At 39.7% G+C, this 21,744-nt stretch overlaps 1 long non-coding RNA gene across 1 annotated transcript in view; it reads right to left on the reverse strand.

Moving 5' to 3' along the window:
* Positions 1-1,028: 1,028 nt before the first annotated feature.
* The window catches only part of LOC108587370, a 30,801-nt gene continuing 10,085 nt past the window's right edge, over positions 1,029-21,744 (reverse strand). Inside the window, exons 2-3 of the long non-coding RNA XR_002524009.2 lie at positions 18,451-18,563; positions 1,029-1,974 (exon numbers count right to left, since the gene is read on the reverse strand). This is a non-coding gene — a long non-coding RNA (uncharacterized LOC108587370). The remainder of the gene's footprint in view (positions 1,975-18,450; positions 18,564-21,744) is intronic.

Consider the following 21,744-nt stretch of genomic DNA (forward strand, 5'->3'; position numbering starts at 1 on the left):
AACTATTACATAAAGGAGGAAGGGAGTGCCCAGGAGTTCTGCTAAGAAAATTCTGTCAAAGAACAAGGATGTTATACTTCCCCTAGCAGGTATCAAGACTTATTTTTAAGTCACATTAATTAAAACCGTTAATTATAACATCAGTAGAACTGAATACATTGCCCAGAGACAGACACCTGCACATAAAGAAGTTCTTGAGGTGACATTACAAATTAATAGGTGTAACAGGCTTTTCAAAAATAAAACAGGGACAGTGAGTAGTCCATTTTTAAAAATATAAATCTCAAACTCATGCCGTATTAAAATATGTATTCCAGATGATTTGAAAATTGAAGATCCAAATGATAGAAAACTTTAAAAGAATTTGAAAAAATACTTATATACAGTGTGTGTAGGTGTGGGGGGGTATTATATGTGTGTGTATATGCATGTATGCATATTTTATTACTGGAAAAGATCCTTGGATGAGATACAATATCTTACCTTTCAATAAGCTGGCCCTATTCATTTGAAAAATAACATTCTTTTCTGGTGGACCCAAACTCTGAGTCTATGACAAAAAAAAAAAAATAGCTATATACATGAGTGGGATGTGACAAAGCATTTTCTTACCTCTTTTTTAACCAGTGGACCTATCTCATTTCAAAGAGCAATGTGACCACAACAGCCATAAATTGTGATTCTTTGTTGAATTGCTGAAGTTTTGCAGTGTATTAGTTTGTTCCCACACTGCTGTACAGAAATACCTCAGACTGGGTAATTTATAAAGAAGAGAGGTTTAACTGGATCACGGTTCCACAGGCTGTACAGGAAGAATGGCTGGGGACACCTCAAGAAAATTACAATCACGGTGGAAGTTGAAGGGGAAGCCAGCATGTCCTACCTGGCTGGAGCAGGAAGAAGAGAATGAAGAGGGAGGTGCTACATACTTTTAAACAACCAGATCTTGTGAGAACTCTATCATGAGACAGCACTAGGGGGATGGTCCTAAACCATTAGAAACCATCTTCATGATTCAATCACCTCTCACCAGGCACCACCTCCAAAATCAGGGATTACAATTCAACATGAGATTTGGGTGGGGAAAAGGAGGCAAACGATATCATGCAGCAAGTGAAATTTCCTTCAATTTCTTGCAAGAGTTTCAGAGTTCTGTATTAGGGGCTTTTCAATGAGTTTTTGTCTCTATATCATCAGAATTACTTTGAGAGAAGACAGAAGAGAGTATGTCAAGGTCTCATATCATAGTATTATTTTAGAGCAGAAATACTCTGAAATGAATCTTGGAATAACCAGGCATTACCCAGGGGAAGACAGGGATGTTGAGTGAAACAAAGGCATCTGTGAATTATCGGCCTGGATAAAAAGGAGGAAATGATGGGGGACGGGCTGATCCTTAGACAAGGCCTATTGCCTCTTTTAGCCTTGGTTAATTAAATGGCAACATTTCTGGCCTCACCTAACCTACAAGGTTGCTTTTGGGGAGTCAAAATAGCATTGGAAAATCACTGGTAAGACATGCTCACTGTTTGCAAAACAAGCTCCTGGCACTGTGGTAGAAACCAAGACGGACAACACCTACGGCTACCCTCAGCAGACATCCCTTAGAGAAGTCAGACCTGGACAATGTTGCCAGGTAGTATTAGGTAAAGTAGGAAATGAAATGAATGTCATTAAGATAATGAATATGAAAGCTCTTTTTAAACCGAAACAGTTTTTCAAATTAAGGAACCATGATAAGTGATCATGATAATGTTATTTGTGCCAGCTGGCCAGAACATGGATACAATCTATAACATCCTTCTGTACTCTAAAATATCAAAAGACAGTCTCTTGACAAGTTAGAAAATATAAGTCAGTTACCTGTGGGAGTCAGGCCCAATAATGCACCTTACTGAGACCCCATGAAGGGAAGAATGCTGAGATGCCCACATCTAGGTCAACCATACCAGTTTCCCCTGTTGAAATATTGCCCTGCAAGACAAAGATTGACTTGACTGAAAACAGATTTGCAAATTTGCGAGGCCAAAATAATAATTTTATGAAAAGCCTTAGTCATCCTATTCAAACCACTAAAGTTTAAATAAAAATATCATATCAGTGCGTGAGACATGTTTCTTACTCAGCAGTTAGCCCCTCACCCCCCTTTCACTTGGGCCAAAGGGACAATCTGTTCCCAACAGCCTGAGAAGTCGTTTTGTCATTTTGCAAATTTGCAAAAAAGACACCAAGTTCTTGGCTTTGTGAGAAAAGAGACTGTGGTGAAAATTTTCACACATTTTCCTCTCCTTGCATAAATTTTCAGTGTTGCACTATTCCAGGGTGGCGGGGAGTGAGGATTTGAGTAGAAATGCTCTGATTCTATGTTGGCTCAGTAGCTCAAGCCAGATTACCTACTTTCATTTTACTTCAGTTTAGTAGATTCACAATGAGTCTACATAACAGTTTTAAGGACTACGGTTGAAATAGTTTCTTGACTAAAAATCACATCTTCCCAACAGGATTGTTAACCTTCTTAGGGACAATCCTATAGCTTATGCTTATTTTGGTTCCTTTCCCCCTGCTTGCCAAGGTCTCTGTGTACCTATTGCTAGTGTTTAACAAAGTCATTTGGCTGATAAACAGTGGCTTCCATTTGTACAATGTTCAAAGCCGTAGGGAGTATCACCTAATTAGATACTCAAGCTGATTCCCTCTAAGATTAACCTGATAACTCCCTGTGGTAGGTAAGAAAACTGAGGACTGAGATGCCCAGAATCTTGTGTCATGACCAGTTGTCTAGTTTGAGCAGAGAATCTAATTCTTTGCCTGTTTCTCTCTTTTCTCATTTTTTAACCTCTCCAGATCCTATACTTCATCAAAAACAAACATATCTTCAATTAGTTCATAGTTCCCTTGCTTTTTCTTTGAATTTCTGATTTTTTGAAACACTCTTTTTGCACAAGTCGCACAGCAACCAATCACATTCTGCCTTTGACACTTTTTCAGTTATTGTCTTGTTATGTAATAACTGTTCTTTTTGTTTGTTTGTTTGTTTGTTTGTTTTTGAGATGGAGTCTCGCTCTGTTGCCCAGACTGGAGTGCAGTGGCGTGATCTCGGCTCACTGCAAACTCTGCCTCCCGGGTTCAAGCAATTCTCCTGCCTCATCCTCCTGAGTAGCTGGGACTACATGCGCCCACCACCACGCCCAGCTAATTTTTTGTATTTTTAGTAGAGACGGGATTTCACCGTGTTAGCCAGGATGGTCTCGATCTCCTGACCTTGCGATCCGCCCACCTCGGCCTCTCAAAGTGCTGTGATTACAGGCGTGAGCTACCACGCCCGGCCTGTAATAACTTTTTAAATATTCAATATTTGGCTCTCTCTTGAAGATAGAAATCATGTCTTTTTTGTTTATTCTACAGAATTTTGCAAAGTACTTAACAAATAATAAATATTCAAAAGTATTTATTGTTTGATAACATAGTCTTCTTTATTAACCCACGTTGAAGGACCTTTGAGCTGGTAACAGAAGAGAAAACTGAGCCCTAGCGGCTTTCCACAATTCCCTTAGTCATATAAGCAATATAGATATGGACTGGAATCTCCATCTTCTTATTCTCAACCCAGTGCTTCTTTTATTACTTCCAATTGCTTCTGCAGTGAGTTAACCTGTTAAGATTAGATATTCACTGTTCTCTGGACTAATTATCTGCACCTTCTTCCTTGTTAAATAAATACAAAGGAGATTTTTGGATTTGTCATCGGGAATCTAGTTCCGATAATACCCATTAAGCTAAAGAAAGCTGTCTGCATCCAAAGACAGCTCCCAGGGTCAGGACACTGATACCCTTGGCTGTCTGAATACTGAGAGGTCACTGGTGGACTCAGCTAGGAGCTCGTCAGACTCGTTACGCTGACTAGCAAGGACCTCATCATCTTTTTTAGCAACTTTGGCCCACAGCACTCTGATAACCAAGACAGGCAAGGAGGGATGGGCGAGTCAGAGCTGGGGAATCCACAGCCAGGGGCCATATGGAAACGTTTGGGGATTAGAATCTGTGCCACATGTGCTCAGCTCATTCTGAGTGAGACATGTATCCCCCTGCAATGAAGAGGAAATGGTCTGCAGTGACTCACTTTGTAGGAAGCAAGCATGGCTTGAGTCAAACCAGCCTCATCTGCATTACTTTCCGGAAGTGGGCAGCTGTAACAACTCATCACAAATTAACTAAGGAACATGTATCCAGTACCATTTGTCCTAATAAAGCTTATTTTGATGGACTGGAGAAAAGAGAAGCTACCTTAAGTCAATAGAGAACAAAGTATCCTCCCATCATAATGGGTCACTACTATAAGCTAGGTACTTTGCATATTTATTTTCTTTAAAACAACCCTGTAAAGTAGGCATTATCTCCATGTTATGCATAAGAAGTTCTGGGACCATCAAGATAAAGAATCTATATGAAAGGTTAAAAATAAGGAGTGACAAGAGTAGGATTTGAACGCAGGTCCATTTCTCTGGCTCAAAGTGTATGAACTTTCCATTTTCTTGAAGATGTATCAATGTCCAATCAGAAATGCAAAACTGTAAGTAATATAAATACATATATAATAAGGGATTCATTACAGGGATTTGAGCTTGCACAATTGTGGGGCCGGTGAAGGAGTTTCTATAAGATTCTTGTCTTTTCATCCAATGCTACACCCTGAAGCCCATTAGGGAGAGAAGATGGATTAAAGTAGGGGAAACAAGGGCAAGCTGGAACCCACAAGGATAGGCTGAAAAGTGTTTCAGTTCTTGCTGCCTCTGTCCTTGAGGATGTGGGTGTCCTATAGGAGATGTTGGCACTTTCATCGCAGGGCTAACCGTGCACCTTTGGTCCAGGAGACAGAGAAGTTGAAAAAGAAACCCGAGGAAGCTGGAGCAGCTTCCAGTCCAACTACTGCCCCATGCTGACAAAGTGAGCAAACAGGTAAGTGACATCCTTTGTCATCTACAAAATAGTGTTGGTACCATTAAAATATTGCTCAAGAATCTCTATTGTGGCCCACACTGTCCAGAAACATGCTGGCAAAGGAATTCTGGGAAATGTAGTTCAGCGAGCCAAGACACATTGTAAAGCCACCATCATGTATTCGTGGTAACAGGGCTGTGGTTTGGTCCTAAATATCTCAACCAGACCACATTGGAATCCAATAAACTTGATGTCCTGGTAGCTCTTCCTGAATCCTGAAATAAGTCCTGAATACTTTTACTTTGTGTTATAAACTGTTTCTTTGTTTTTCAGCCCTGTTTCCAATGTCCCTGGCTCCTGTCTGCTGCCTAGAACATCGCACATAAACTGTTCTATTTCTCTTTTGATGCTCATCTCATTTTTCCTATTAAGTTCCCATTTGCTCTGGGAGACAGTGGTTTGGGACTATTATTATTACTGTTGTTATTGTTATTGTTACAGGGTTTGGTTTTGGTTCCTGAGAGACATTTATAACCACCTCTATATGATGCTCTTTGCTTTCTCTTCCCATTCCATCAAATAGAGAAACCCAGCAAGGAGAGAATGCAGTGTCGCTCCAGGAGACCAGTTTATACAGAGGAGTACAAATCCCACTTGTACATCACAGAGGAACAAGTTTAAGATACAGCTTTTATAAACAGACCCTTGGATCTCAGTAAGGGGATTTGAAAAGTCAAACATGCTGGGGCCATGACTATAAAAGTAAAATTACAAGGCTCAGGAACCTTTCCAGAGACAGGCTTATTTCAAACATTGCTATCTTGTAGGTGTTATTCTTAGCAGAACACGGGTTCATGTCAGCTTTCATTTTAACATCCAGCTGGGACGGGAGTCACGCAATAGCTTCATTAGGCTGCTGGGGAGTTCATTACCACAAAGTCCTGATTTTTCCTCAAGTCTTAGCATGACCTCTGAACCCACCCCTTTCTGTCTCTCATACATTTCTTTGTGGATTGTTTTATGTAGTCGGTAAAAATGAATCGGGTGCTTTACTGTGCCAGGCATTGTGCTGTGTCCGGAGAATGCAAACATGGATAAGACAGAGCCATCATCTTCAAGGACTTACAAGTAAGACAGAGAGAAGGTAATCCAACACACCTAATGTGCTACAGAGGCTACAACAGAAGTCTGGATGAGGGAACCATGGGAACGAACACACAACAGGGAAAGAACAATTTCCCAGAGACGAAGAAGGATGTGTAGTTCAGCCTTCATTGAGGAAGTGGACCTTACGCAAACACCTAATCATTGAACAACCTTATTGAATCAGACACATCTCATACTCTGAAGCCTTCTGATTAGGAGTTTGGAGTTCTGTCCTTGTGCTCTCAAATCTATGGCGATGCGATATACCTATGCTTTCACAACAGCCTTTTCTCATTACCCTCTACTATTCTTCTGCCTGAACTTAGTAACGTTATAGGAAGGGCAGCTCAGCAAAGTGCCTGTGTTCAAATCTAACCCTACCATTTACCACCAAGTTACCCTGAAAATGTATTTTAACTTCTTTGTGCTTTGATTTCTTCAGATGAAAAAAATCAACCGGACGTAGTGGCTCATGCCTGTAATCACCACACTTTGGGAGGCCAAGGCAGGTGGATCACATGAGGCCAGGAGTTTGAGACCAGCCTGGCCAACGTGGTGAAACCTCATCTCTACTATAAATATAAAAATTAGCCAGGCATGGTGGCATGCATCTGTAATCCCAGCTACTCGCGAGGCTGAGGCACAAGAAACTCTTTAATCTGGGCTGCAGAGGTTGCAGTGAGCCAAGATCATGCCGCTGCACTCCAGCCTAGGAAACAGAGTGAGACTCTGTCTCAAAAACAATAAAGAAAGAAAATAGAAGACGGCGCCTACCTTATAGGGTTGTTGAGAGGATGAATGAAAGGTAAATGCAAAGCACTTAGAATATCAATGGCATCAAGTAAGCACTGTAGAAATGTTTATTATTCATAACACATTTTCCTCTTCAATTTGATATAGAAACAAAAGCCATATTTTAGAATTAAACTTTCTACTATTCTCTTACTTCCAAAATTGGAAAATTTCTAAGAAGTATTGTGATTTGGGGCAAGTCACATGGTGTCTTAGGGCTCAGTTTACCCACCCGTATAAATTATTAACTCAAAGAGTACCTACTATGTGTCAAGCATTCTTTAAACTCATCATAAACACCATCTCATTTTATTCTCACAACCTCCCCCAATGAAGTGAATTCTGTGTTTACCCATGTTTATTATTTATTTATTTATTTTGTTGCAAATGGAAAAAATGAGATATAGGTTTCTATCTCCAGAGATCATAAGTTTAACCACCCCACTACCCTCTTTCTGGGAGAGCTAGACTCTGTCTTTTGTTGTTTTTTTTTTTTTAATCCTACTTAAGGGGCTCTGTATGTAATGATTTATATCTAATTTACACCATAATGGCTTACATTATTCAATCCTCAGAACATCATCCCCCTTACACACAAATGTTAGTATTTTTGTCCAATTTTATAGATATGTAAACTAAGAGAGGTTAAGCCAGCTCTCTGTAACAAAGTTAATAACTGAGAGATACCACGTTTGCACCTCGGCTTATCTCAGTGCAACACTAGCGTCTTCATCCACTGAATTGTACTATCTATCTGCAGGTAGGGGACAATGTAGGAGGAATGATCATATGCACACACATCTCCAAACGATTCTGCCAATAATCTCAGGACACTTACAGATCCTCTGAAGGCTATTTATCATACCAGTTATGCTATCATGGAGTCCCCTATAATGTGCTTTAATTTCAACTGCTATAGAACTTCAGCCAATAACTTTTGTTAAGCTTTACTCTACTGATTTTGCTAGGAAGGCAAAAGGTATATTGGTGATGATGTTTTCAAAGTTAACCCAGCTTTCTTTAAGAGATAAGCCCCAAAGCTCATCATTCCCAGTCCTTCCCTAATATTGCTGGTCTCTAGTCAATCTGTTTAGGCTTACAACCCTCGGACTAGATGAAATCTAAGGGTGTTTTATACATAAATTTCCATCTCTCAAACTATAGGATTCCTCCATAACTAGTTCATTAATCCACCACCTTAGCTGTACCTTTTGTTTTTTTGTTTTTTTTTGAGGCGGAGTCTCGCTCTGTCACCCAGGCTGGAGGGCAGTGACGTAATCTTGGATAACTGCAAGCTCTGCCTCCCGGGTTCACGCCATTCTCCTGCCTCAGCCTCCTGAGTAGCTGGGACTACAGGCGCCCACCACTGCGCCCAGCTAATTTTTTGTATTTTTAGTAGAGACGGGGTTTCACTGTGGTCTTGATCTCCCAACCTTGTGATCTGCCCGCCTCAGCCTCCCAAAGTGATGGGATTACAGGTGTGAGCCACCGCGCCCGGCCAGCTGTACCATTTTTACATCCAAAGAAGACCTCCTTCCTATACTTTTAACTTTAGATCAGGGGTGTCATACTATAACCCACAGGCTAAATCTGATCTGCTGCTGTTACGTTTTTGCTTTTTCTTTTTTAAATAAAGGATTATCATATTGATAAACAGTCACTCTCATTTGTTTATGTATTGTCTATAGGTGTTTTCATGCTACAGTGGCAGAGTATTTGTGAAATAGGCCGCATGGCCAAAAAACCTAAAATATTTACTAACTAGCCTTTTACAGAAAAAGTTTGCTAGCCCACCCTTTGCCTTAGATTATGAGTTTTGCATGGCTGTATTAGTCACAGTTGTCTAGAGGGACAGAACTACTAGGATAGAGGCGTACATGAAGGGCAGTTTATTAAGGAGATTGACTCACACGATCACAAAGTAAAGTCCCACAATAGGCCATCTGCAAGCTGAGGAGCAAGGAAGCCAGTCCAAGTCCCAAACCTCAAAAGTAGGGAAGCCAACAAACAGTGCAGCCTTCAGTCTGTGGCCAAAGGCCCGAGAGTCCCCGGCAAATCACTGGTGTAAGTCCAAGAGTTCCAAAGCTGAAGAACTTGGAGTGTGATGTTCGAGGGCAGGAATCATCCAGCACGGGAGAAAGAAAGAGCCCAGAAGACTCAGCAAGTCTAGTCCTTCCATGTTCTTTGGCCTGCTTTATTTTAGCCATGCTGGCAGCTGATTAAATGGTGCCCACCCAGATTAAGGGTGGTTCTGCCTCTCCCAGTCCACTGACTCAAATGTTAATCTCCTTTGGCAACAGCCCTCACGGACACAACTCGGGAACAATACTTTGCATCCTTCAATCCAATCAAGTTGACAATCAATATTAACCAATACAATGGCCCAGAAATGTGTATCTCAGTTCATTCTGAATGAAATTTGGGAGACATTGCTGTCAAATGATTAAGATTCAAATATCTAGAATCGGATTTATTTTAATTGAAACAACAAAACAACACTTTGCTGGTACTACCAGCTATGAAATTACAGTAACATCTCACAATCAACTTTCTTATCTGTAGAGTGGGACTTAAAGATAGAGACCACGTGGGAATAATGATGATGACAGCCACGAGGTTGACGTGTGAGCTAAAGATGGACATGCATAGACAGCAATCATTATGGAGACATAGAAGGCCTCTCACCATATTAGCTATTATAATGGTAATACTGAGTCATTGCTGATACAGGTCTTGAACCTGCTTCCTCCTCTTTGTCACCACTGTTACCCTATTTCAGGCCCTTCATGTCCATACCCCATTTGTCTTTTGTCTTGGTCCAATCCATTCCGAAAACCACAGTGAGTTTAAATCTTAAATCATAACTAGTTGTTTTACTCCAGGCTTAAGAGACTTTACTAGCTCTACACTGCCTAGAGAACAGAATGCAAATTTCTCAATGCATATTCCTCTAATACATGAAAACTGCAGCCTGCTTTCCCTGACTACACCTGTAATCTACTCTGTTCCATATACAAGCTCCCAAACTCAAGCTATGCAAAGCATTCACGATTCCCCCCTTCAATCCCGTTTCTATCCCTATATTGACCCACTTTCTCTGCCTGGAATGTCCTTCTCACTTCCCTTGGTCTGCCTTTTGAAATCTTACCTGATCTAGATAGTCCTAGTATTGATTACACATGGAGAATGGAGGAAACTGATGCTTGAAATGCCATAAAAACTAAGTGTATCTACAGTTGGCGTTTAACAAACGCTTTCTGGATAAAATTTAAGATGAAATAAGGTATTCTGACAATCAGGACCCGGAATCTCTGGGTTATTTTCTCCTAGGTAAGGACCATCACTCACTCTATATTTTCCACAATATTTTCACAATCATTTCACTGTAGGCAATACCTTCCTGTCTTTCCACAAATTCTTTCCTCTGCCTAGAACCCCTTTTCTATGGTTTGAATGTGTTCCCCATGTTTCACGTGTTGGAAACAATCTTCAAATTTATATGTTGGTGGTATTTAAAGATGGGGTCTTTGGGAGCTAATTAGCATTAGATAATGTCATTAAGGTGGCTCCCTGTGATGGGACTGGTGGCTTTATACAAAAAAAGAAAGAACTGAACAAGTATATACACACTCTTGCCCTCTTGCCATGTGGTGCCCTCCACCATATCATGACACAGCAAGAAGTATGTCCCCACATGGGGCCCCTTGACCTTGGACTTCCCAGCCTCCATAACTGTAAGAAAAAAAAATTTAAACTAAATTACCCAGTCTCTGGTATTCTGCTATTGCAACACAAACAGACTGACACATTTCCTTTGCTGAAGCCCTGCTCTGCAGTGTGGAAGGCCCTGTGTTTTTCCTCAGGATGCTAGGGGCAGGCAGCATGTTTCTTTCAGCAAAGACAAAGAATAAATTGTTTATTGCCTTTCTTCAGAAAAATTCATGAGACGGGGCTATGCGTTTAGCAGATGGGTGTCTGGACAAATGAAGAAGGATAATCACCTTTTGTTAGAAAATTAAAATAGGGAAGATGGAGCAAAAGGTGTAAGGAATCCTCCCTCCTTGTTTCCTAAGTCTAGAAATCTCCCACCCCACCCCCCCATTTGTTTTACTGATCTGAGAAAAATTTGCACTTTGGAGCTAGTGGATCTGCTTGGCAGGTAATGGGCTGCCCATCCACCAGCTGCTGCCTTGGCAAAAGGCACATCACTATTGCCATGGCAACCCACAGGCAGGCAAAGGGCGCGCAGCCCTGGCTGGAGGCCAAGGTAATCCAATGGCACTGGGCTTTGTTAATAGAAAGAGAAAAGCAGGCCAGAGCCGCTTGCTTCTGCCTTTGCCAGTAAAGACTGGACAGGAGCAGAGTGCAGAGCTAATTAACCAGCCAGACCAGCTGTTGGCTGCCGCTTGCCAAATCCGACAAGTGGCCCAGGGTTCCTCTATTCCTAACCCTTGTCATCTTCCAGGGAGGCTGCGCCCGGGGGAAACAAGAGCCTTTTCTCGGTGATGTCATCTGAGTATTTGTAGAATTTCCTTTTTGTGGGAAAGTTCTCTGGCAAAGTATAAAGGGATTTGATTTCTCTCAGAAGACCCCTTGGCCTTGGCCTTTTGAATTCTAAACAAAGATTTTTCTAGATGAGAAACAAATCTTTGAGTTATAGGAGGAGGTGGGTAGTGAGGGGGATGGGTTATCCATGTTTTAGGTCATGTATTAGGTGCCTAATCTAAGGCAGGTTTCACTCAGGGAGGAACATTAACATTATAAAATCCCATACCAGACAAAACAAGGCAAGGGACTATCTTCAATTAGTAAAAATGGATTATCTTGGAAAGGCTATGTTGCTGGGGAAAGAGAGCTAACATATTGAGTCCCCAGTATATGATAGATAGCTCATGTATACAAAACCCTCGCAACGTGTGTTGCAGTATAACAATTGTGCAGATGAAGAAACTTAAGTCTGCAAGGCCAAGGAGCTTGCCAAGTTTGCATAGCTGAACTGAGCTACTATGAGGTCCAGATGAGATTGAAGCCTAGATTGGTCTACATTGCACGTGTGTTCCATTGGGCTACACTAAAGTGACCACACGTATACTCAATATTATTGACATCCTGAAAAATTTCTGGTTTAGGAGTAATAAATAATCTGACAAAGGATTTTTAAATTTACCAATATATGCATAGTGAAATCTTTACAAAGATAAATAACAATTTAGCTTTGCATGACCTTTATTTAAGACAATAATAGTTCTATATTGAGTCTTGCATGTAAGGCATTTTATGTACATTATCATCATGCTCCAAAACAGGACTTCTGACCTTATTTTATAGATGAAGTAACTAAAGTTTAGAGAGCCTTATGGGAGCTAGTGGGTAAAAACTACATGGTAATATGGTTGATCAAACTAGAATATCTGTGACACACAGTGGCTGTGTGTCTATATATTCTTGAAGGCTTAACAAGGAGGTACTTGGAATAAAGATGGGAGAGAAGGGCAGGGTTCCTGTGATTTAGCAATGGAATGAGGACAAGAGGGAGGAAGTAGAGAGTATAACACAGGCTGACTTTTTGCCCCAGAAGTCCAACGCACATTCAGAAAACTTGAAGGACTTATCTCTGGAGCTGCCTAACTTTTTCCCAAATAGAAATATTAATTCCACTGGAAAAGCGGTCAAGGAAGATTGGGGAAGGGGTCATAACAGAGAGAGGGATGTTCTAGTACTTTCCATGGCCTCTGCTTGAAGTACTTACAGCTAGAACCATGGAGTGCTATAGCTAAGGAATGTAAGAGCAGGATTAGTATTTACCAGGGCACCTAATTAATGTCAACTGTTCTATCTTTCTCATCATACTTAATGTATATGGTGTCTCAATAAGCAATTGTAATGCCCATGTCACATGTGATGAACTGAGATGCAGAAAATGACAAAGTAAGTTACTTTAAGGAAGAATCGGAGAAAGAAGACAAATCTTCTTGCTCTTAGTCATTGTTTTTTCTGGCTTTCCAGAATACCACATACAGATCCTGATACACAGGCACATGTTACTTAACCATGGGTACAGGCATGTATCACTTAACCATGGGTACAGGCATGTATCACTTAACCATTCTGAGAAATGCATCATTAGGCCATTTTACCATTGTGTGAACATCATGGAGTGTACTTACACAAACCTAGAGGGTATGGCCTAACTACACACCTAGGTTATATGGTATAGCCTAATGCTCCCAGGCTACAAACCTCTACAGCATGTTATTATACTGAATACTGTAGACAATTACAACACAATGGTAAGTATTTGCATATCTAAACGTAGAAAAGGTACAGTATTATAATCTTATGAAATCACCATCCCATATATATGCCTTGTTATTGACCAAAATGCCATTATGCAGCAGGTAACTTTAGTTCCAAGCTCAAAAATGAGGCACAGTGATACTAGGCATGAGTTAAACTGGGCACAGGACACAGGAAGCCTAGAATGAATGGGAGTCCAAGAAAACATGCTGAGTAGTCAAGTGGAAAAGTCAATTCCCTCTTTGGTTCAAAGGTCAAGAATGGGTTTAGGAATTGAAGCCATCACTGAGTCAGGGATAAACTAAATTTGGGGATGCAGCAAGAAACAAGAAACAAAATCATAGATGAGGTGTAAAGTAGATTTTAAAGACAATATTCCTACGGACTGGTATGGTGTATGAGAGCCTGCTGCCAGGGCAAAGGGCTTGGGCAGCAGACAGACTCAGGTTTCAATATCAGCTTTGGTATTTTCAAACTTAGGCAGCAGTGGCCAAATGTCAGGCGCTATATATATATATATGTGTGTGTGTGTGTGTGTGTGTGTGTGTGTGTATGAGATAATAATATATATAATATAATAATATACAATATATTATATAATATAATATATTATATTATTATATATAATATATATGAGATATCTATAATGAGATATATTATATATAACATATATATTATCTCATATATATGATATATATACTATATATAATATATATATCTCATATATATATGAGATAATAATATTATCTCACATTTTCTGTGGGACAGCAATCAAAACATGGCTTACCTGGATCTTCCACTTCAACATTTCTATTTTTGTTTTGCTATAACAGAATATCTGAGACTGGGTCGTTTATAAAGAAAAGAGGTTTATTTAGCTTATGTTTCTACAGGCGGGAAGTTCAAGGACATGGGCCTGGCTTCTGGTGAGGGCTTTCACGCCGTCTCATAACATGGCAGAGAAGGTCAGTGAGGAAGCAGATATGTGCAAAGAGACAAAACCCAAAGGGTGTCTTGACTTTATAACAATTAACTCTCAAGAGAGTGTGAACTTGCTATCATGAGAAGGGCAGCAAGCTATTCATGAAGGATCTGTCCCCATGACCCAAATGCATCCCGCTAGACCACCTCCCAACAACGCCACATATGGGAACAAATTTGAACATGAGTTTTCATGAGCACAAATTTAAACCTTAGAAGGATGTAATTAAGGTGTCCTCTAAAACAGGTTTTAGAGGAAAGAATCTGTTTTCAGGTTAACTCACATAGCTGCTGCCAGAATTCAATTCCTCACAGGCATTGGACTGAAGGCCCTCATTCTTCACTGGCTGTTGGTGGGAGGTACCCTCAGTTTTTTGCCACAAGGACTTCTCCCACATGACAACTTGTTTCATTAAAGCCAGCAACAGACAGTCCACTAGTAAGAAACCACAATCTTTTGTAACTTACTCAACGAAATGACAGCGCCACTATGTTGCCATATTCTGTTGGTTACAAGCAGGTTATTCAAGAGGAAAAGTTTAGAAGAAGTCCATGAATAACAGGAAATGGGGATCAACTGGGGCCATCTTAGATGCTGTCTATTTTCCCCCGCTAGCAACCAGCAAAGCTATGACTTGAACACAGAGATTCTGTTTCCAGAGTCCATGCTCGTAACCATTAAGCTATACAGCTACTCTTTCATGCGGCCATGGGACCTGGGACTAAATAATTTACTTTGAGTCTCTATTGTGTTTTTCTGTAGAAGATTCATTGATAATATTTGCATTTCAAGATTGTTGCTAGGATCAAATATAACACATTCAAAATACCTAACATGTTCACAGTTCCTCATGTGTTGAAATGCACTCAAATGAACTGAAGTGGTTGTTAATATGGATATTGCTGTTTAATCAGAGTATCCCAGCATACCTGGGAGGATGAAGAGGAATTAGAAAACTCCTATTTTACAACACAGGAGCTATACTGACCTGTGCTGAGTCATCTCAGACACTTTGGATTTTCCTTTTGCTTAGAAACTCCACTTAATTCCCAGTGTTTTCACTCTTCCCAGAAAGCGGGGCTGAATCTCTCTTTATAATAGGATTTCCTTTGCGACTAAAATGGATCAAAGCCTGCATGCATGGCCTATCCATGGACCACGGTTAGGAAATCAAGACATACTCGGAATATTTCAGAACACTCTTAAATTCACCCTATCACCTTTCATTTTTCCTAGCTTTATTTCTTCCCTCCTATTGCCTCACAAAGTTGGGGCAAAATAATGTACACCCCTGCCTACCTTCTGACCAACTTCAAAGCTGTTTCTCTACAGCATGGTTGAGGTACATGTCCCGTTCTGCAAAAGCATACTGAATAAAGCTTGCTTCATCTTGTCGAAGCTTCCACTGCTCACCATTCTGCTGTAGAGACTGTTTTATTGTTCCTCTAGAATGAAAACAATGTAATGCACTAGTTTGTATTGAATATTTCTCTGTCGCCCCATGTCTTCTCACACTTTTGTTAAAGAGTAAAAAGAAGACAATCTCCAGGTGGCAGATAACAATGTCCTACGAAGATCTTGCAAATCTAGAACTAGTTGATCTTACCTTTGCTGTTTTCACTCTGTATAGACCCCACAGAACTCCCTCTGTGATGATTCCTGAGAAGCCCATATTCTCTGCATTGTTCCCTGTACCCATCCTTCACACACACATGAGGACACAGGTGACCAAACCTGAGAAATGCAATTTTTGGTCACTGCATTGGAATGAGAGCTAAAAATGAAAGCGTATGACTTTATGGATCGGTAGCGTATGTTTTAGCTGAATTTCTATTTTATGCATAAGAGCAACAAGAGACCTGTGTTCTAGTCCTGGTTGTTAAGCCATCAGCAGTTCATTATGCAGCTTTGAGTAAAACCTTTTCTCTTATCAGAAATTAATTCCCTCATCTGTCAGATGGAAAGCTTTAATCAGACCCTGTAAGCATCCTGGAGTTGGATTCTGAGACCACTTCTTTCTTTGCATTTGTCCTTGAGTTTCTGTGTAAAATGTAACTTGAGGAAAACTCCCTGAATCTGTACTCTAATCTATCCTAAATATGGCAAAGCAAAGCCATTTCCTGTTAAGTTTCCTTGGAAGCATAAAAAGCAGAGATTGTGACTTCTCAGCTAAGTACATTTTTTCCTCCAGACCTACTTGAGGGAGGATGGGATGGGAACACTGTGTCAGACAAAATCAAAACGTACCACACAAGTGGAGCCCTCAGCTAATCCAAACAAAATGACGGGGGTGGATGGTCAAAGTCTGAACAATTTTAATGCAGGCATGAAGATAGGCCACACAGTTAGATCAGAATTTAAATAACCTCACTTCACATGTTGTATTTTAGAGCTCCCTTCTTGAGCCCTCAAAAAACTTCCAAATGTTTCATTTTGGGAAGCAGATGCCCCTGGAAATGAAGACCATTCCTCCATTGTCTTTTCCTTACTCCCTTCCCCAGAGTTAACTGCTTGCTGTCCAGGACTGAGAATCCAGGCAAATGATACTCTCTCTGTAAAGAGAGAAAGAGGGGCTCAATGTTTTGGCATGGCTTTCATAGGAGGAGTGGCAGGGGCTTGGTAAGTAACATGCCCATGGGAGAGGCTGAGGCAGAGGGTCCCAAGTATAGACCAGGCCACGCAGATGTTCATCAGCAATGCCCCATGGCACCACCCAATCAGCCCGGCACATTAAGCACTTCCTTGACCCCCAGATACCATCCTACACACCAGGGATAAAATGGTGAAAAAAACTGTAGCTTCACCTGGCAAAGTGGTGCCAATTCACTTGTTCAAAGTAAGAGGTGAGACCAGAAGTGGACAAAGAGTTATAAAATTAGAAGTGAGCAACTTGTTGTGAGATGGAATGTCATATAGCAGAGCAAGGTGTTCAGATTCAAGACAGAGAATAATGTGAGGATGTTGGAGGCTCACTTCTTGCAGAATAGACTGAATGATAAATTCAAGATTGCTTTATTTTAAAGGATTCTGTTGGATAGAACAACAGACAGTTGACAAAGACTTGCTTTGTCTTTTGTTCTGCCAAACAGTATTCTTGAATATTTTTCAATATTCTTGAATCTTAAAATTATGTATTTTAGATTGTTTCTTTTGATATCTTTATATTGATCCCCCTTCTTTCCTCTCTTTACTCTTTGGTGCTCATCATATATGCAGTTCAAATCAAAGCCAGAATATTTGTTGAGTTCCTAAAATCTGCTCCAAGACATTACAATCTGCTTCAAGACATTACAAATGTCTTTGTAATGACATTTTCATGGGTAGTTTAACATCAGGTACCATTTTTATAAAAAGCTTTGGTAAAAAAATAAATAAATAAATAACCAAAGGAAAGGAAATAAGATAAAAGATGACTTGAAAATGGTTGCCACCTCAAAAACTTTTAAAAAGTGTCAAAGAGGGTGCACGAGGAAAAGAAAATTTTAGAGATGTGGAAGTGATACTGAAGCACAGCAGCTTCTTTTAAATAACAAATGGGATGGAAAATGAGTCAGGGATTAGTCACGTGAGGACGGCGGGTGAGGAATTGGAAGGAGGAAACTATTGACTCATCAACCTGACATGAAAGGTATATACAAAAACAGATGCACAACTCTGTCATAAGTTGACTTGGGTGTTAGGATGCTTACACATAAACATAGCTTGAGAAACAATGTGACATGTGACCCCTGTGGTGCACACGGGATTGGCCACCCGCATCTGCCTTTGGGGAAGTACCTGTAGCCCCAGCAATAAGCCCTTTCATGAATTGCCTCAGTTCACGGTCATATTCACCTCACTCAAGGTCGTATTCCTTCTAAGGATAACCTAGACCTAATGACTGAACAATGTGGGACTATAAAGGCCTCACTCAACTGTAAAGAACTCTGGATGGCTATTCTAGTGCCTTCACATTTTATCTGGTCAGCTCAGGCTTTTGAGACTCTATTGCGGCTTGACTTTTTCCTCTGCCATTCCACATTTTTTTCTTTCTCATCAACAAGTATTGATTCCAAGGACATGACTTAAAATACTCTGTATGCCTACTCTAACTCTGACAACCTACTTCCCAGGAAATCCAATCTGCAGCATCATCAAATGCAATGGATTGAAAGTTCATTTTCCCCCAAACTCACATTTTAAAATCCTAATCCCTACGGTGATGGTATGAAGAGGTGGGACCTTTGGCAGGTGATTAGTTTATAAGAGAATGAGATTAACAACCTTATGGACGAGACCACGGAGTAATCTCTTACCTCCCACCATATGAGGTAACAGTAAGAAGAAGGTAGCTGTCTATGAGAAAGCAGGCCATCATCAGACACCAAATGTGTCACCGCCTTGAAGTTGGACTTCCCAGGTTCCAGAACTGTGAGAAAAAAAGTTCTGCTGTGAATAAGCCACCCAGTCCATGGTATTTTGTTACAGAGCCTGAACAAACTAACACATCTGCTATATCAAAAATAAAGACATTTTCGTTGTCGGTTACTGCTATTATTCGACCATGATTGAGAAATCAAGGACTCTATTTTTTTTCTGACACTTTTTAAAGGCTAGGTCCCTTCCTCCTTCCCTTTATTCTCTCTTTTCTTCTCCCTTTCCCATTGTCTCTCCTATCACTCCCCTTTTCCCACTTGGTTCAAAATTACTGAAACAAGATTGAACAGAAGCCACCTTTATCCCAGGACTATTAGAACAAAACATATCATAGCAAAAGCAACTTTCAGGACCTTGGGCAGCAACATATATAATACCCCTCCCCCAGCCCCAACATTTTATTCTCTCAATACCTGTGCCAAGTAGGATCTAGAATATTCTTTGTCAGTGAAGTAGAAGCTGTTGAAGTAACTTCTGCAATAGGGCAGGTAGATTAGAACTCTGAGTTGGTATCCAACTTTAACAGTTTATTATTAATATTTTGTGCTTGTATTTCTCATGCATCCTCTAACCCTGACAAGGTCACTACTTTTCCTTAGCAGCACATTTTAAGCTTGCTCAGGTATTATATTTATGTATTAATAAAATTGGTCATATGAGTGTCTCCGTTGAACAAGTTGTGTTGAATCACTGCAAACCATTCATGATCCTCTATGTACTTTGCTCCCTGGCTTATCTTACCAGTAAACACAGTTGAAAGGTGAGCAGATACCTTTATATATTCTATATAAAGCAGTTACATTTCTCACCCTGACTAATTTTAAAGTGTAACATTTGCCGTATTCCAAAAATTATCTATAGAATATATTTGGAACTTTCTTTTCCTAGTACATCTTTCAAGCAAATGTTGGCTTTTTAATTTAAAATTTCAATCTAGGAACTGTTTATAAAACTCCTCCCATAGTTTTTGCTTAAATTTAAGTGAAATGCACCCTAGAGAAAGGGAGAAAGCACCCTTAAAATTACTAGTGTATAAGCTCCATGAGGGCAGAGGTCTTATTCTTCTTGATCACTACTGTATCCCTAGAAATTCCAGGAAATTGAATGTTTAGAAAAACAAAACAAAACAAAAAACCCTTAAGTCAAGTTGAAAAGAGGCTCTAATTGTAGGAAATAAAGCAAGAAAACTCATTCCAAGAGAAGCTCCTTCCTACTCACAGGGAGGAAATCGAATTTCTGTGCCAATGACGTGAACACAGAGTTTTCATAGAGTGCAAACTCAGAGTAAAGACCAAAATAACCCTGTCCTACACAAGGAGAATTTGAGTTTCCCCTAACAAAGTGCTGCCTCAGATTTCAGAGAAGATATTACTTCTGCCCAGGGGATTGGAAACTGTCCTGGAGGGCAATGAAAGTTAACTTGAGGCACTCTTCTTATTGATTCTCTTTCCAAATGTGTTAAGAAATGTTTGGAATGACTTGTCTTGAGTAGAGGGACAAAAAGAGATATCTTTTGGGAGTTTCTGCTGACCCTATGCCTTGGGTTATAAAGACAATAAATATAATAAAGTCAAGTTAAATAGACTCTGCTTCAATACAAATAATAATAATAATCGTAATAATCATGGCAAAACAATGGCAAGAGGAAAATAAGAATTATAATTATGGCTTTTCTATTTCTTTCTTTTGGTATGGGAATGTCTCTCCTATGCCTGTCTCACCATTGTACTGTGGAAGTAGATAACCTTTCTGATTTCACAGGTTCAGAGGTGCAGAGAAATTTCCCTCAGGTTGAATCATACCTTGAGTCTCATACGTCTGATTTAGATGAGACTTGGGACTTTAGACTTTTGAGTTGGTGCTGAAATGAGTTAAGACTTTTGGGGCTATTGGAATGGGATAAATATATTTTGCTTGTGAAAAGGACATACACTTTGAGGTTCGGGGTGAAATGCTATGGTCTGAATGTGTCTCCCAAAATTATACGTTGTTATTTAATCACCAATATGATAGTATTCAGAGGTAGCACCTTTAGGGGATGGTTAAGTCATGAGGTCATGACTAATCCTTAAGGAAAAGGATTAGTACTTCATAAAAGCGGTTGAAGGAAGCACCCAGTTCCTTTTTATGACCTTCTGTCCCTTCCTCCATGTGAGGCCACAGTAGTTGTTCCCTCTAGAGGGCACAGCAACAAGGTTTCCAAACGTCTTTGGAAACAAAGACCAGGCCTTCACCAGACACCAAACCTGCTGGCACCTTCATCTTGGACTTCCAGCTTCCAGAACCATTAGAAATAAATGTCTGTTCTTTATACATTACTGAGGCTCAGGTATTTTAATATAGCAGCAGGAACAGACAAAGATAGGATGAGTTACCAATACTGAAACTTTACATATACTCTAAGACAAAGTGAGTCAGTAAACACATTATAAATAATTAAAGCAAGGTTTCTTACTGTCAGAAAGAATTGACAATGTAGAAAGGAGGAAGGCAAGAATAAACTCTGTGGTATGAAACTCAAATCTAAGGTATTAGTGTGACCTCATAGTTTTTAATATAGATAGATGATAGATAGATAGATAGATAGATAGATATAAATGTTTGTGCAAAAGAGATGCATATATATATATATATTTTTTTTTTTTTTCCTAACTCTGATCTCTGAAAGAATCTATATGCAATGATATTCCAATAGCAATTAGCACACTTAGCACTCAGATCTTGGTTTCTAATTTTTCTGGGGGGAAACCAGTACTCTACCAGCATGTCACTGTCCTGTGGTGGCAGAGTATAAATGTGCTTTAAAAATTATGGTGTTACATCAAAGAAATCCATAAACCAATGTGAAGAAATTCCTAAAAGCCTAATCAAGGCCAATCTATACTATAAATACAAGTTTATAACTGGTTTAAACCAATTTAATGCTTTATAACTTTAATAGATGAAAATAAACATCTGCGAATTCATACTGACATAAATTTAAGAATATGAATAAAGAAATAGGGGAGAAGGAAAAACTATTTCTTACAGTAGAATTCTAATTAATAAATGTAGAAGGAATAATATAAATAGAAAATCACCATTTGGGGACATCACAGTAATAATTATTGCAAGAAAGAACCATTAACAGATAATAAAATTAATGGGTAAAAGTATGATGACAATCAGATTAT

The sequence above is a fragment of the Papio anubis genome, chromosome 8, assembly GCF_008728515.1.
Source record: "Papio anubis isolate 15944 chromosome 8, Panubis1.0, whole genome shotgun sequence".
Lineage (NCBI taxonomy): Eukaryota > Metazoa > Chordata > Mammalia > Primates > Cercopithecidae > Papio > Papio anubis.